The sequence below is a fragment of the Leptodactylus fuscus genome, chromosome 2 (assembly GCF_031893055.1).
Source record: "Leptodactylus fuscus isolate aLepFus1 chromosome 2, aLepFus1.hap2, whole genome shotgun sequence".
Classification (NCBI taxonomy): Eukaryota; Metazoa; Chordata; class Amphibia; order Anura; family Leptodactylidae; genus Leptodactylus; species Leptodactylus fuscus.
In genome coordinates, this window is record NC_134266.1 from 160,045,268 (window position 1) to 160,061,863 (window position 16,596).

The window sequence follows — 16,596 nt, forward strand, 5'->3', positions numbered from 1 at the left end:
GCTTGCTTTGTGTCTCAGTGGATGCGAGCTTCAGGTGTGTGTAATTGTCGTCAACCTATCAGGTCTTTCCGGGTTCTGTAGAAGGCTGACTCCTGGCTTCAGTCCTCGTCAGTTTTTGTGGTTACCAGCTAGGATTCTTGGCCCAGTCTTGAAGGAGAGTTTAGTTGGAGTTGTACTGTTTCTGGAGCTGAATTGGAAGTGGTGTGAGTTTTGTTCTGTGTGAGAGTCTGTTTTTCCCACATACATTACTTCTCAACCCCTGTCCTGCATTCCTGGCTGCCTGTCACTGTTTTGGTTAGTGAGTTTCTGTTTAGGGTTTCAGGCTTGTTTTGCTCCTGTCCTGTGATATCCTTTCCTCACTGTTCCACTCCTCCTCTCCTCATTTCCTGTTGTGTGTTTTTTGGTTGTGCTGCACCTGTTAGTTTTCCAGCACATCCCATCCTAGTTGTTACTGTTTGCAGCTGCACTAATCCTTTCGCTAGGGGTGACTGCCTCTAGTTTCCCAGTCCCTAGACTCTTTCAGCTCTCATCTTACCTGTCTGTTAGGTGTTCGTGTTTAGAGAGCCAGTAGTCGTCGGGGCTGAGCTTAGCTTGGGTACAGCTGACCAACACCCTCAGGAAGGGCCTAATCAGCCTTCTTAGTGTTAGGGACAGCTTTTCTTCCACGTTTCCTTAGTAGGGCTAGCACCATTCAGTACTACGGTTGTCGGGCATTGACACAACCGTGACAAACAAGCACCATTTTTACCAATAAGACTCTGCAAAGGCCCCAAGTCATCTGCAAGGGCCCTGAGAATACTTGTTTAAGTAGTTGTAGAAATTAGAAAAAGACTGCACATGAATGCACAAGTGTTTCGATATCCAGGTAAACACTATTGGATCAATGTATGGAAGATTCCACATTACACCCAAACACTGCCCAGGTAGGGCTATCTCTAGCTGAAATTGCAAAAAAAAAAAAAAAAACAGATTGGGGTTGGCTTGCATATGGGTCAGTTTAAAACTCATTCATTTCAATGGGTTTTTAAAGCAATCCGCAGGTGTGTGTATGCAGCCTCTCTGCCTTGAAACCGCTTTTTTTTTACCATCCTCAATCTGTTTCTCTGCAATTTCAGTGGAATCACGGCGGGCGGACAGCAGGTGCAAATGTGAACACTCCCTAAGTGTCATGTATGATGCAGAAAACGCTATTGAATTTTTACAAAGAAAAACAATCCTACTGATTTAGACTGCACATTTTACAGGTATCATTATCCACAGGGTATGTGAACACTGGGACTGCCAAGAGAATGGCATTCTGTGGGATCCGTACAAACACTTAACCACTAGAGATAAGCGAGTAGTACTCGATCGAGTAGGTATTCGATCGAGTACCACTCGCTATTCGAATGGAAAAGTTCGATGCAGAACCAGCATTGATTGGCTGAATGCTATACAGTCGGCCAATCAATGCTGGTTCTACTCCTACCTTTAGAAGTCTTCTCCGTGCAGCTTCCCCGCGGCGTCTTCCAGCTCTGAATTCACTCTGCCAGGCATCGGGCCTGGGCAGCCCGACCCTCACTCGTGGACTTGGTAAGTATAATTTGATCGAATTTTGCCTACCCCTTAAACGAGCATTTTCCCCCCATAGACTATAATAGGGTTCGATATTCGATTCAAGTAGTCGAATACTCGAAACGAATATCGAACCTCGAACATTTTACTGTTCGCTTATCTCTATTAACCACCTATAATATGATAACGTGAGAGGAGTAAACTCAATGCAACTTCTTTATGACCAATACAGAAATAAGGCTAGTAACAGAATTGATGACAATGGATGCATTGGTCATTTTGTATAATATCTAACGTGAATATAAATAAGAACTTCTGTTGGAACTTGTACTTCCACAGAAACTAGGTCATTGAACTTTGCATGCAGATTATTTGCACTGAAGATAAATGAAATTGCCAAAGAGAATTGTTGACTTCTGACTCACATTCACATTCTGTAAAGTTTGATATGATGAATTCATGGCATGCAATCATTCATAGCCACCAAGCTCAGATTTGACACTAACATTTATACAGGCAAAATTAGAGAGGCAAACAAATAGTAAAAATATACAATGACATGCAGAGTAATATAACAATTACTTATGCAAAATTATGTAAGTTTACCAATATAGCAAAGCTCAGTTTGCTATGTGGTTTCAGGTGCTGTGCTCTAACAAAATGTTATGCTGTTTCCATGGAAATTCAAGTTAGCCTACTAAATTGGGTAAAGTCAGGTACCACATCATGCAAAAAAAACTTACATGACAAATAAAGCTGCCGTCTGTAGTACTATGGCTAGGGGTACGTAAATCTATAAAATACAATTATTTAGGTTAACATTAATCCACAACAGATACATTATCAAAACTCTACAGCAATGCCTCCGGTCTGTGTCATTCACTGCATTGGCTGTCTATTCACTATAAAATACAATATAAATTTATCACCCTAATCCAGAAGGCTCTTCAAAATGCCGCACCTCCCTACATTTCCTCCCTCATTTCTATTGCCCAACCCGTGCTCTCCTCTCACTCAATGACCTAAGACTTACATTATCAGGTTCCATTATCAGAACCTCCCACTCTCGTATCCAAGACTTCTTCCTAGTTGCACCACTTCTCTGGAATGCTCTACCCTAGACAATCAATTTAAATCCCGATTTCTACAGCTTCAAACTAATTCTAAAGACACATCTTTTCAGACAGGCCTATCAAACATATAAAGGTTCACTACCTCTTTACTGTACATTTTAGAACATACAATATTCAGATTATTAGACAACATGAATAACTCTTATTTTGAGCGCCTTTCGAGTTTGCTATTACTGTTATATTTGTCTAAAGCTACAGAAATACAAGTTTAATATACAAAATGAGGAAAATAAACCAATAATAACAGGAATAAAAATGAACAAAAAAATATTTTGTATTTGTGTCAATAATGAAAAAGCCTTTAAATGGTTACTAGGAAACAGAATTCACAAGTAGAGTTTATACTGACAATAGTACTATAAGTGTACATCAGCATGTTCTTACACAAAGGCTGCTATAAAGAAGCCTGCTTGACTTCGACAAATGTAACATGTCTCAAAAAGGAAATAACCTGAGTATATTTTAAGAGTCTTTTAGAACAGTTTATGGAAAGTTTAGCAGGAAAACTTATTGTAAACTTTTGCCATTAGTACTTTTATACTGATAGTTTAACTTCAAATTCAATTTTAGAATGCAGATAGTTTGCTTATCAAATCAGTTGTATGTAAACTATAGTCATAAAACATATGCTTTCCTAAATGTATTATCATAATTTAACATTATATATGATTACAAATGGATCAAGGACATGGACTGACTTGTTTATTTCCACTTGCCTACAAAGCACCAGCATATTTTACAGCCATGCAAAGAGATTGGCAGTCCCCTGGACTCACAATCCAAATTTCCTGTAAATCACAGGATGGAAATGACCTTATCAGTATGCTGAAATGTGTGGAAGAAGACACACAAGATGTAAACAAACTGAGATCATTCATACTCCATGTCCTTGGCTAAATTGGGAACCTGGACCCCTGTGTAGCGAAGAAAGAGTACTGACCATTCAACCACGATATTGCTCTATGGTTGAAAAAAAAAAATCAATGAGTCTGTTACATCATGCGGTCTAGTGGATGGAACGCTGTGAGAAGTGGAGAAAGTTTTTTTATTTTTTTTTACAGATTTACACATTTTTACAGAGTGAGAACAAAAAACCTTCTTTGTTCCACTTTGAAAATAAGAGGCACATAGATGTTTAGCAGGAGAGTCACAGAATACTGTGAGAAGTGCATTTGTGATCCATGCCACTTGGATCCAAAACATGAATGTATATTATAAATTGTGCAGAATTTCACTCATACACCTATTCATCTTTGCCTGTATATATGTAGAAAAATAAATGTTCTGCTGGTGTTAGTCTAGGTTCATATCACAGTCTTTACATACATTTGAGCCAAACTATTTTTATCGCATGACGTAAAAAAAATGAATACTTCGACAAAAAGATGCCTATACAGTTAGATCTTGATTCTATTGTTTTTTACTTAAGAAAAAACAAACAAAAACCTAGTATATGCTTGAGGTCTGTTTATTAACAGGAAAAGAGCACATAGCAGACTGAAATGTCCTGTTAAAAAGCAGCATCCAGATGTATAGCATATGTTTTATGTGTAGTGGATCAATGAATAGGAAATCTTAATGCATCTACTTTAGATTCCTAAACAGATAAAAAAGACATGCCGAATTTGTATAACAGCTCAACGGAGACCAAAAGGATAGAGACAGGGACAGGACCCGGAATTAGTGCTTGAATGGGTTCGTGCTGCAGTTCTTTGCTCAGCATTTGGCTAGGGAAAGACACTGAGATGGGAAAAACCACTAAACGTGTGATGGAGCCCCTTCATTGTCAGGATTTCTGTAGTCCCTAAGATAAGATCTTAATCTATCACAATGTGATCAAATAACCTAGTAATATGCTATCATTTTATGTTACAGAAATAATACCCTAAGAAGGCATTGGATCTTATATAATGACACAAAAACTAATTTGATTTATCATACTTTTAAGAAGCATCCCAAGCAATTTTTATAATCACAACCCCTTGCTGATGGCTGCGGGCTGGCCACTGGCTGCAATTGAACAGCACAGCCAGCACACATGCGGCACACGGATGTCATGTGCTACCCATGCACCAGCAAGGCTTCCGTGACCAGATTCATTCAATGAATAGGAGCCTCAGTAGCACGGCCACAAAAAATAGGCAGAAATAAGACCTGTCCTGAGTTTTGCGGCCCAGACTGTCGGTCCGAACACTGATCCATGTAAAAAAACAGTCATGTGCGTGCGCTGATAAAAATTAATTGGTCAGTGTGCTAACCACGATAGCACACTGAACTTGCCCACGACTGTCTGCAAGGGGCTTATGGCATCCAAAATTTCAAGCCCTACCCTGCACAAAATATTAGGGGTCAACCACAAATTCTCAACAAAAATTAGGATGAGCATAGCACCTCATTGTGTTTATGGTTTCCAACATATACCAACATATAATGTACTAGCCCAGCAAATGTTAAAAGGACATTTTTTGAGCTGTATTCCCTAAAATAAAATTCTGTATAGAGGAATATAACAGAGAACTCTTAGCAGTGTATTGTGGGCCTGGGTCCAAACTTTTGTTCGGGGCCCCCCTCCCCAACTCACCCCCCAACAGCACCCCCTATCCCCCCACAGTGCCCCCCTCACCCCAGCAGTGTCCCCCACATAGTATTATTTGCCCAGCAGTGTCCCCCCAAACAGTGTTGTATGCCCAGCAGTACCCCCAAACACAGTATTATATTTACATGAAGAAAAAGATGTCCGGCAACTCTCCGATAAAATATAACTTTTAATGATAATGTCATAAAATGACAAAAATTGACATAGTACAGAAAAAAGGAAAATAATAAACCCCCTAAAAAAACGCAGACGCGTTTCGGAACACAATGTTCCTTCCTCAGAGCGTATTTATAGCATTTTGACCTGGGTATATATAGCTAACCTCCATTACAACACTTCCGGTCATTAATTCAAATTCAATCCACCTAAGTTGATCATAGGGATAATTTACACCTGGGTAGCCATGCTTAATAAAACAACCACAAACAAAAAACAGACATATCATAATGAAAATAAATACATACAAGTTCATATTATAATATCTTTTTACCTTATATTTATATAAATATACAAAAATACAAAAACAATCTAATAATACAGTGGAAGAAAAAGATTGTTTTTGTATTTTTGTATATTTATATAAATATAAGGTAAAAAGATATAATATGAACTTGTATGTATTTATTTTCATTATGACATGTCTGTTTTTTGTTTGTGGTTGTTTTATTAAGCATGGCTACCCAGGTGTAAATTATCCCTATGATCAACTTAGGTGGATTAAATTTGAATTAATGACCGGAAGTGTTGTAATGGAGGTTAGCTATATATACCCAGGTCAAAATGCTATAAATACGCTCTGAGGAAGGAACATTGTGTTCCGAAACGCGTCTGCGTTTTTTTAGGGGGTTTATTATTTTCCTTTTTTCTGTACTATGTCAATTTTTGTCATTTTATGACATTATCATTAAAAGTTATATTTTATCGGAGAGTTGCCGGACATCTTTTTCTTCATGTATATTTGAACACTCGACACTCTCGGAATAGAGTGTCTGTGCCGTGCACCCCGGACTATATGTGATACAGCCGATGGAACCAAGCATTATGTAGGTGAGCTGAACCTTTCCTTTTTTGAATGTTTTTTTGGACAGTATTATATTCCCAGCAGTACCCCTCCCTCAGTTTTATATGCCCAGCGGTGTCCCCACCACAGTATTACATGCCCAGCAGTGTCCACCATACACAGTATTATATGCCCAGCAGTACCTTTCCCTCAGTATTATATGCCCAGCGGTGTCCCCCCCCAAAGTATTATATGCCCAGCGGTGCCCCCCCCAAAGTATTACATGCCCAGCAGTGTCCCCCCACATAGTATTACATGCCCAGCAGTGTCCCCTCACACACAGTATCACATGCCCAGCAGTGTCCCCCCACCGTATTACATGCCCAGCAGTGTTCCCCTCCACAGTATTACATGCCCAGTAGTGTCTCCCCCTCTGCCCTCCCTTTCAGGGGCTATTATTATACTTTTGTGTCTCCTCAGAACCCCAAAGTATAATAATAGGAGGTCCAGAGAAGGTGAATAAAAATAGCAAACACTAATACTCACCTTGCCTCACCTCTCTTGGGCATCCTGGCTCCAGCTGTCTTCAGTATTTTTGGCCATCTTCCCGACATCTCTGCTGAGGCCTGTGATTGGTCCTCAGCAGTCACATGGGGGTGCACTGACATCATTACGCAACTGCGCTCCATGTGACTGCAGAGTCTTAACCACAGGCCTCGGTCACATGACAGAAGAGTGCTAGGGAGGACACTGAGCTGAGGTGAGTATATGTATTTATTATTTTGAGTCACTTCCCCTGGGCTAGTATCTATTTAAAGGGGGCCCTGTGACATGCTGAGGCCCTTTTTCATTTACAATATGCATGACGGTCGGGGAACCAGGCTGACCACTGTCACAGTGGTACGGGGCCCCGGCCATCTCAAGCTGGGCCGCGGGCCTTGTACTTCGCTGGGCCCGGTCGCACTTCCTGCAACCACGATCGTTATGCCCCTGCCTCTCAGTGAGAATTACCAGCCTTATACAGCTTATCTTATACAGCTGATGAAAATACTAACTCCATACAAATTTCAATTCAGTTAGAAAAAAAAATTTTCTTAAATTATTTCATCTATTAGTCTACTATATGAAAATAGAGATGAGTGAGTAGTACTCGATCGAGTAGGTATTCGATTGAATACTATGGTATTCGAAATACTCGTACCACTCGCTATTCGAAGTTAAGATTCGATGCAGAACCAGCGTTGATTGGCAGAATGCTATACATTGCCAATCAACGCTGGTTCTTGTCTTACCTTTAGAAGTCTTCTCCCTGCACAGCGTCCTCTTCCGGCTCTGAATTCACTCTGCCAGGCATCGGGCCTGGGAAGAGCCGACTGCGCATGTCTGCTTGTAGTGCGGGCATGCGCAGTCGGCTCTGCCCAGGCCCGATGCCTAGCAGAGTGAATTCAAGGCCGGAAGAGGACGCGGGGACGCTGCGCAGGGAGAAGAATCCAGCCCAACCCTCACTCATGGACTTGGTAAGTAGAAGTTGATCAAATGTTGCGTACCCCTGAAACGAGCATTTCCCCCCATATACTATAATGGGGTTCGAAACCCGTTCGAACAGTCGACCAGTGTGCGGCTGTTTGAATCGGATTTCGAACCCCGAACATTTTCGTGTTCGCTCATCTCTATATATAAACTCACTTCAATATTACACAATTTGAAGAAAATGCAATTATATTATAAGTTTTTATTTCATACATTTCAAATCTCATTAAAAATGAATATTCAAACCAATATATTTAAACCTACAAATACAACTAGATAATAATATATTGGAAATAAAGAGGAAATTCAGATAAAAGTAGAAGTAAAGATACCGAATAAGATTATTTTAAAAAATTCAGGCACCTACGAAGAGTTAATTAGCAGATAATGGAAATTCTGCATGAACTTGCTGTTACAGGATTACAGAATCTCACTAGGGACACTGAGATAAATGCTGAAGCCTTCTGTGAGTTGTTATTATCTCAAGCTGCAGAGATTGGACTCCAGACACTTCTTACTGTTTAGTGAACTCCTTTTGCCCAATGTCAGCACATATAGCTACCCATGACTAGGCTCACTCATCTTAAATGTTGTTGCTTTTATATATTAAATTGTAATTTTCATTTAATAGCATTTTGCATTTATACTTTTATCATCTTATGTCCTGCGGAGACTACTATGTGGTTCCACCTTGGACTTGCATTTCTGGCTTAACAGTTCTTTTCTATACGTGTAATAATGTTTCCGTCATCTCATCTGGCCTATCAAAAACAGTCATAATGGCAACTAGAGTGTTGGCTAACAGGATTCAATAGAAAAGGCTTGCTTCAGTCCATATTAAGCCTGCAACATTAAGGCTATTAAAGCACCATATTGCAGAAAAGCTGCTTTTTTGTTGCATTTTGCTGCAGTTTTTTGCGCCAAAGCCAGGAGTAGATTTAGCAGAAGGGAGAGCTGTGAGTGCTTTATTTATATTTCCCTTTTCTAGTCAAGGAACTCTTGCCTTTTTATTTATTTATTTTTTTTCTGCTGCAATTTAACCACCAAAATCCCTACATATGAATCTGGGCAGCTCCAACTTGCCAATTCCCATGGGAAGAAGTGTGGAAATGCATAATATGCCACACTGAGAACTTGAACACAACAGTTCATAAGATTGTAATTTCTCATAGTTGTGCAGTTACAGAGAACATAGTAAATGTTTTCAGCCTCTGTCCCATATCACTTTGGACATGCAGACTGACTATAGAAAGCAAGTCCTGGTTTGGGTTGAGCGATCGGGATCAAAAAAGGTAAAAACCAACAGGTAACAGGCCCTATTTATTTACCAATAAGTGAGGCCGCAGGCCCGTGAACCCCAACAAACACTGCTATCATTATACTGTGGGGACAGGAGAGGTGAGGGAACATAAACAACTCTGTTACTTACCTCTCCTGCACTCCCAGACGTCATATGGGCCAGGCTGGTGTCATTATGCATAGCGAGGCCATCTGTACCAACATTGAAGAGGGCTGAAAGCAGCGGGGAGTGCGCCGGAGTCTAGGAGAAGTAAGTAGAAGTGTTTTATATGTTTTTTTTCCTCCCCAATCTCTGATCATTATACTTTGGAGTCAGAAAAGGCTGGTCCACTATGGGGTATAATCCTGTGTGCAGTGGCCACTATTGGGAATAATACTGTGTACAGAGGGTCACTGTGGGACATAATACTGTTTGAAAGGGCCACTATGGCACATAATAATATGTGTGCAGGCTCCACTATGGGGCATAATACTGTGGGTAGGGGGCCACAATGGAGCATAATATTGTTTGCAGGAGTCACTAAGGGGCACAATACTGTGTGCAGGGGTCACTATGGGGCATAATAGTGTGTGTGCAGGGGCCATGGTGGAACATTATACTGTCTGGAGGCCACTTTGGGACATTATAATGTGTGTAAATAGGGAGTTATACTGTGTGGGGGCCAGTAAAGAGGGCACTATGCTGTGGGGGGTGGGTCCCAAGTCAAAAGTTTGCTGGAGGGCCCAGCATCTTCTAGTTACGCCACTGACTAAGAGGAAGAAAAGGTGAACTGCGGAAAACAACACAGAGGAGGGGAAGTATCAGCATTGTTGAGAGTACAGATTAAAAGTAGAAACAAGCCTTGAAAGCTGCAACCAATTATCAGCAATACTTTTCCAAGGCTTTATTTTCCTTTGTTTTCTCTTTATTTTCTGGATGACTAATAGTAGGGTGAGTGTGGAGAAGTCACTGCTGCTTTTAAGTGTCTCTTTTCTCTTCACTTTCTACCACACTATCAATATATCATCTTTACACCTTCATAAAAAAACAGAACAAAAATGGTATAATACTGTACAGTATGCCTATAATAGTGCTCCATAAATGAAGCATGTAAAGGTTACCTGTGTCTTCAAATCATAAACAATTACATAATTAGGCCAGGGCACCATATTGCAAAAACGCAGCATAAAAAAATGCTGTCCAGACATTGCAGAAAAAAAATTAAGTCTTTTCCGCAGCATTTTTGGCTTGCAATGTGAGGCCTTGGTTGGATAAATCCATTATTTATTTACTGTTGCTTACATAGCTCATATTCTGGAAAACAATACACAGACATTAAAAATATTCCCATCCAGTGTTCCCCCAAAAAACTCACAACCTAATTCATCTCATCCCACGCTAAGACCAGGTTCATATAAGTTTAACTTATTACTGGATAGAAACTGAAGACGTTATCCAGTTGTATCTGTCCTAATTGACTTTAGTGTTCAAATTAAAAAGAAAGTTCCCAATGATCTGGATTCCATTTTTTAAAGGAAGTCTGTCAGCAGAACAATCTGTATCAAACTAATGACAGTACCTTGTAGGGCGTCTTCTACACTTTCCAAAGATGCTTTTTCTGCTGACAGATCCCTTTAACCACCTCAGTACTCGGCTATTTTCCCTGGTTCTGCCCAGAAACATTTTCAGGTTTTCTGAGGACTAAACCTGTTTGTTTTTTTTTGCTCAGATTATTCAAATAAGTTTTGCTTCTTTTTTCAGTGACACATATGGCTTTATTTTTGTTATTTTGATTTTTCATGTTTTTCTTGTTTTAAAATATATATAGGAAAATGTAAGCAAAAAAGGAGAGAAAAAGTGTCTTTTTCACATATATCAAATTCTACTACAAACTTTTTAAAACATTTTCCTCCCGTTGCAGTAAATTTTATGTACTGTTGTGTCATTGGGGTGGGATAAAAACTGTGATGTAGGTGTGGTTTTACCTTTTTTTTAAAAATATTTTACCCTCATTTTTTCTATATGCTCTGTCATAATAGACCCTCGGGAGCATTTTAACATCACTCTTTTTTTGGCTGATTTCTCCTGTAACTTTGACTGATCACTTAGCCTAGTTATAGGTGGAATACAGCCTCCTGGTCATAACTGCAGAGTTGATCTAGGTCTTCTATCTCTTACAACAAAACAAAAAACAACACCGAGCGGCCAATAGTGTAACACTGTATTTATAACAGGTATTAGAAGGGTGAAATTAAAGTGTGACAGGCTGAATTAGTCAGCGCCATAGGATTGATAATGGCACAATCTGAGATGGTGACCAAACTAATAACACGAGTGAAGTTAATTGGTGGTGAAACAGATGGCCTCTCACCTGAAATAGTTGTGATACACCACAACTACTTTAAGCGCTTGTCAACACCTATGAATAGCTGCAGGTCCTCCCCACGTCTGGATGGGTTCCAGAAGAATATGCAGAAAGAAATACAATTCAGATTAAATTACCCCTAGACTGTTCATCATCATACATCGTATATATTCTGATGATGTATGATGATGAACAGTCTAGGGGTAATTTAATCTGAATTGTCTCCCCTGTGGTGGTACTGGTGAGAGATTTTGCACCGTGATTAATTGTGCTACAGCATTTGCACCTCTTATGTCCACATTTAGGAGGTGCAAATGCTGTAGCACAATTAATCATGGTGCAAAATCTCTCACCAGTAGCACCACAGGGGAGACAATTCAGATTAAATTACCCCTAAACTGTTCATCATCATACATTGTATATATTCTGGTGTGTCCATGTGGCCTGTAATATGTAGGCCGCACCATCAGACCATTGCGTGAGAGGTTGAATAAGCATAGATCTAAAACCGTGAATGGTTATTTGAAACAGTGTCTCAAAAAATGCATTTCAAATCCATAATATCAGTTTTGATGGGTTTTCTATTACACCCATAGATCAAGTGCCATTAAATGTAACCAACAGATTTGATAGATTAAAACTAGAGATGAGCAAACAGTAAAATATTCGATTCGAAAAGCCCCTCAATATTTGACTATTCAAACAAATATCGAACCCCATTATAGTCTATGGGGAAAAAATGCTCGTTTCAGGGGATCCCACTCTTCAACTCAGGAGAGTCACCAAGTCCACTATGAAACCCCAGGAAATGATGCCAACACCCTGGAATGCAACTGGGACAGCAGGGGAAGCATGTCTGGGGGCATCTAACATGCCCAAGTCACTGTATTACATCGGGATCCCTGTCAGCTTGTGATATGCAATAAGGACCACCGCGCTCGACCAATTATTCAAACAGTGCTTTAATTCCGAAAGTAGAACACAACGCGTTTCGGGCTTAAGCCCTTTTTCAAGTGCAACAACTTCCCAAGTTGAGGGTTAGTTGAGGTTTACTTCAAGCACTAACCCTCAACTTGGGAAGTTGTTGCACTTGAAAAAGGGCTTAAGCCCGAAACGCGTTGTGTTCTACTTTCGGAATTAAAGCACTGTTTGAATAATTGGTCGAGCGCGGTGGTCCTTATTGATTTTTGGTCCCCATCCAATTTTGCTGACACCAAGAGTGGTACAGACCCCGCCGTCTCATCAACTGGGGAAATAAACCCCCCCTCTCTAAGTGGTTTACAAGCCTATCAATTGGTTGTTATATACAACCTCTGAAGGTGAGAAGCTCTCCTATGACGCACATTTCCGTATACCTAACGGTACTTCACTATGTGCAGCTCGGTGCTGCCTCTGTTTTTTTGTTTACTTAAGCTTGTGATATGCGGGAGCTGACTTTTTCCCTTAGGAATGCTTTGACCAGCGTTGATTGGCCGAATGCCATACAGAGTACAGCATTCGGCCAATCAACGCTGGTTCTGCTGGAGGAGACGGAGTCTAAGATCGTACCAGAATGGGGACTGCTGTGGACCGATCTTAGACTCGGCCCCCTCCGGCAGAACCAGCATTGATTAGCCGAATGCTGTACTCTGTATGGCATTCGGCCAATCAACGCTGGTCAATGCATTCCTATGCCGAGATGTAGCAGAGCAGGCCGTGCGCTCAGCTTGGCTACACCGGAGATGCAGCCGAGCTGAGCGCATGGCCAGCACTGCTACACCAGAGATGAAACAGAGCCGGCTGTGCGCTCAGCTTGGCTACACTGGAGATGCAGCCAAGCTGAGCGTACGGCCAGCAATGCTACACCGGAGATGAAGCAGAGCTGGCTGTGCGCTGAGCTCTGCTACACCGAAGATGTAGCAGAGCTGAGTGTTCGCTGAGCTCTGCTACACCCGAGATGTAGCAGAGCTGAGAGTCCGCTGAACCCTGCTGCACACTCAGTTCTGCTGCATCAGAGATGTAGCAGAGCTGAGTGTGCGCTGAGCTCTGCTACACCCGAGATGCAGTAGAGTTGAGTGTGCGCTGAGCTCTGCTACACCCGAGATGCAGCAGAGCTGAGTGTGCACTGAGTTCTGCTACACCCGAGATGTAGCAGACTGAGTGTTCGCTGAACCCTGCTGCACACTCAGCTCTGCTGCATCAGAGATGTAGCAGAGCTGAGTGTGCGCTGAACCCTGCTGCACACTCGGCTCTGCTGCATCAGAGATGTAGCAGGGCTGAGTGTGCGCTGAACCCTGCTGCACACTCAGCTCTGCTACATCTGAGATGCAGCAGGGTTCAGCGCACACTCAGCTCTGCTGCATCTCTGTTGTGTGTGCTGAGCTCTGCTGCTTCTCCGCTGCAGCAGAGTTGTGTCAGCACTGCCCCATCTGAGATCGGACCACAATGGCAGAACCAGTGTTGATTGGCTGAATGCTGTACTCTGTATGGCATTTGGCCAATCAACGCTGGTCAATGCATTCCTATGGGAAAAAGTCAGCTCGCGCATATCGCAAGCTGACAGGGATCCCAACAAGATAGAGCCCCAAAGAGCTGTTTGAGTAACATTCCCACCTAAATAAAGGTAATTCCTAGCTAACTCTGCCTGTCCATCTATCCCTGTCTCACAGTCACATAGATCACAGTCTCAAATTAACCGAATGTTAAATCCACCATTCGTATAAATTGGAGGTCACCTGATTTAGCCAGCCAATTACTTTTTCCAATTTTTTTTCCTTTTGCCTCCGTTCAAATTGTAATTATTGTATATACTTACTATTGTCACAGTTCTTGTTAATTGTAGAGTCTGATCAAGGTCCAACAGGACCGAACCGTCATCATACTCTACACACTGTTTACTCAAGTAAATAAATCATTTTGCATCCAACTATGTGTCTATGGAGTCCGTTAATTAATATTTTCTAAGGGTTGAGACCCTGCTCTGTACAAGATGGATTGTGCTATGTCGATATTGCTTCCCTCATGTCATGCTTTATCACAGATCCACAGAAAGCTTGTATGGTTTAGTCTGTGCTTTGAATATAGACAGGAATAGGACCTGCTCCATATTTTCCAGATCGCTTCTATGTCTCACACAGTGATTGGTAAAAACTATGGGCACTTGTATGATGCCATAGAAATGAAAGGGTCCTTGTACTATTTGTAATTAAGGACCTGTAATTGCAGGTAATATAGTGAAAACCACTACGGTTGTATAAATGGAGCCTTAGATTGTTGAACTTTCAACTCTAAGTTTTAGAAAAATAGGGCTTGGGTTTTCAGTATAGCTCAATAAGTCGTGGAAGAAACCCTCCATTCCTATGTTAATTGTCTGCCGTTTTGATTAAAAGGGATATACAGATGAGGAAACAACTGATAATGGAAAGCATTTTGCATGTTTTTATTATGCTTGCAAAATGTCTTTAAAAATTGAGGTGGAATCGATTGTTTACGAGAGCTATTCAAGCAGACAAGGTAGGTAATTAGAGTTTAGCGGAAACCGCCTGCTAAGAAAGCTCTTAAAGCTTTGTGTTATATGCATCCACCCCTAAGGATATGAGAAAACAGAGAGATTTCATCATGTAACCTTTACAAAAAGATAACACCTATGATCTCTCTAAGCTGCTGGGGAGCACGGTTATTGGTTAGCTATGCATGCAATGCTCTGCACACACCGACTAGCAAATAGCTTCATTTTTCTCAGCACATTTAATAGGCTTTCTGTAAAGTCTCTACTATTGCATCCACTGAAGCTTTTAACTCCTTCGGAGTTGCCATAAGTCCCTTTTGTGGCATCATCAAATGTTGCTTGCACCGCAGCATAATGTGGGAAGATTTAACATTTTTTAATTACTAAATCATTTTCCCCAAGGGTATTTTGGATCTATCTTCTGACTGTAACTTAGTTAGAATCTTGTCACAATTGTTTTATTTTGGAGTGTTCTTTTATTTGTAGTATAAAGAAATTGACTTATCAGATCTCCAACCTCAAATATTTCCAGTACTGGAACATTTACTATACTATAACATGACTACTCAAATGACTGCTCACGAGACACACCATGGGGCGCATTTAGGCTAAGGTACCTTGTAGCAAAACAACTAAAAAACACAGAGAAAAATATTGCATTGCATTTTTTCCACAGTGTTTATTCAATGAAATTTTCCTGCATTTTAATTTGTTTTTTCCCTATAAATTTATAGAAAAACCACTTGCAATTATGCAGCTAAAATGGGCATGCTAAAAATGTCAAAACTGCAGCTGTTTTCATTTGCTTTCCTGCAAAGTTTGAAAGAGATGAAATGAACTCTAATTCATTTTGCTGGTACTGTAAAATTCAGCAGCCAAAAACTATGCATTTCTGTAATGTGGTGCCTTAACATTACTAATAGAGTCTTGCATATTACCCTTCATTCACATCTGTTTTTGGTAATCCATTTGGGGAGTCTGCATAGGGACCCCTCAAATGGATTACCGAACTCATTTACAAGTGGTGTGCAGTAAAAGCACACGGACACCATAGACTATAATCTAGTAGATTGTGAACTGCTGTACTTTCCTGTCGGCATGTTCTGTGCGCAGATCTGGCAGCAAGCACATGGACCCCATTATAGTCTATGGGGATCCGTGTGCTTTTACTGAACAGCGCTTGCAATTGCGTTTGGTATTCCGTTCGGGAGGGGGTCCCCATGCGGACTCCCTGGAACAGAACACCAACGCAGATGTGAACCAACCCTGGATAGTCCTGAACTGCTTTACCCCTCAATCACATCTGCGTTGGTTATCCGTTTGGGGGAGTCCGCATGGGGACCCCCCGAACGGACTACCAAAAGCATTTGCAAGTGCTGTGCAGTAAAAGCACACAGACTCTATAGATTATAATGGGGTCTGTGTGCTTGCTGTGTGCTGCCCACACGAATCATGCGGACAGGAAAGTAGATTGTGAACTACTTTCCTGTTGGCATGTTCTGTGCGGAGATCTGGCGGCAGGGGTGAACCTGCCCCTTTCACCGCCCAAAGCGAACGACAGAAAGCCCCCCCCCGGGAGGAGGGAGAGGGGCGGAGCGGGGGCAGGGCTTAGTGAAGGGGGAGGGGCTTAGCGCCATTCGCAGGCAGAGAGC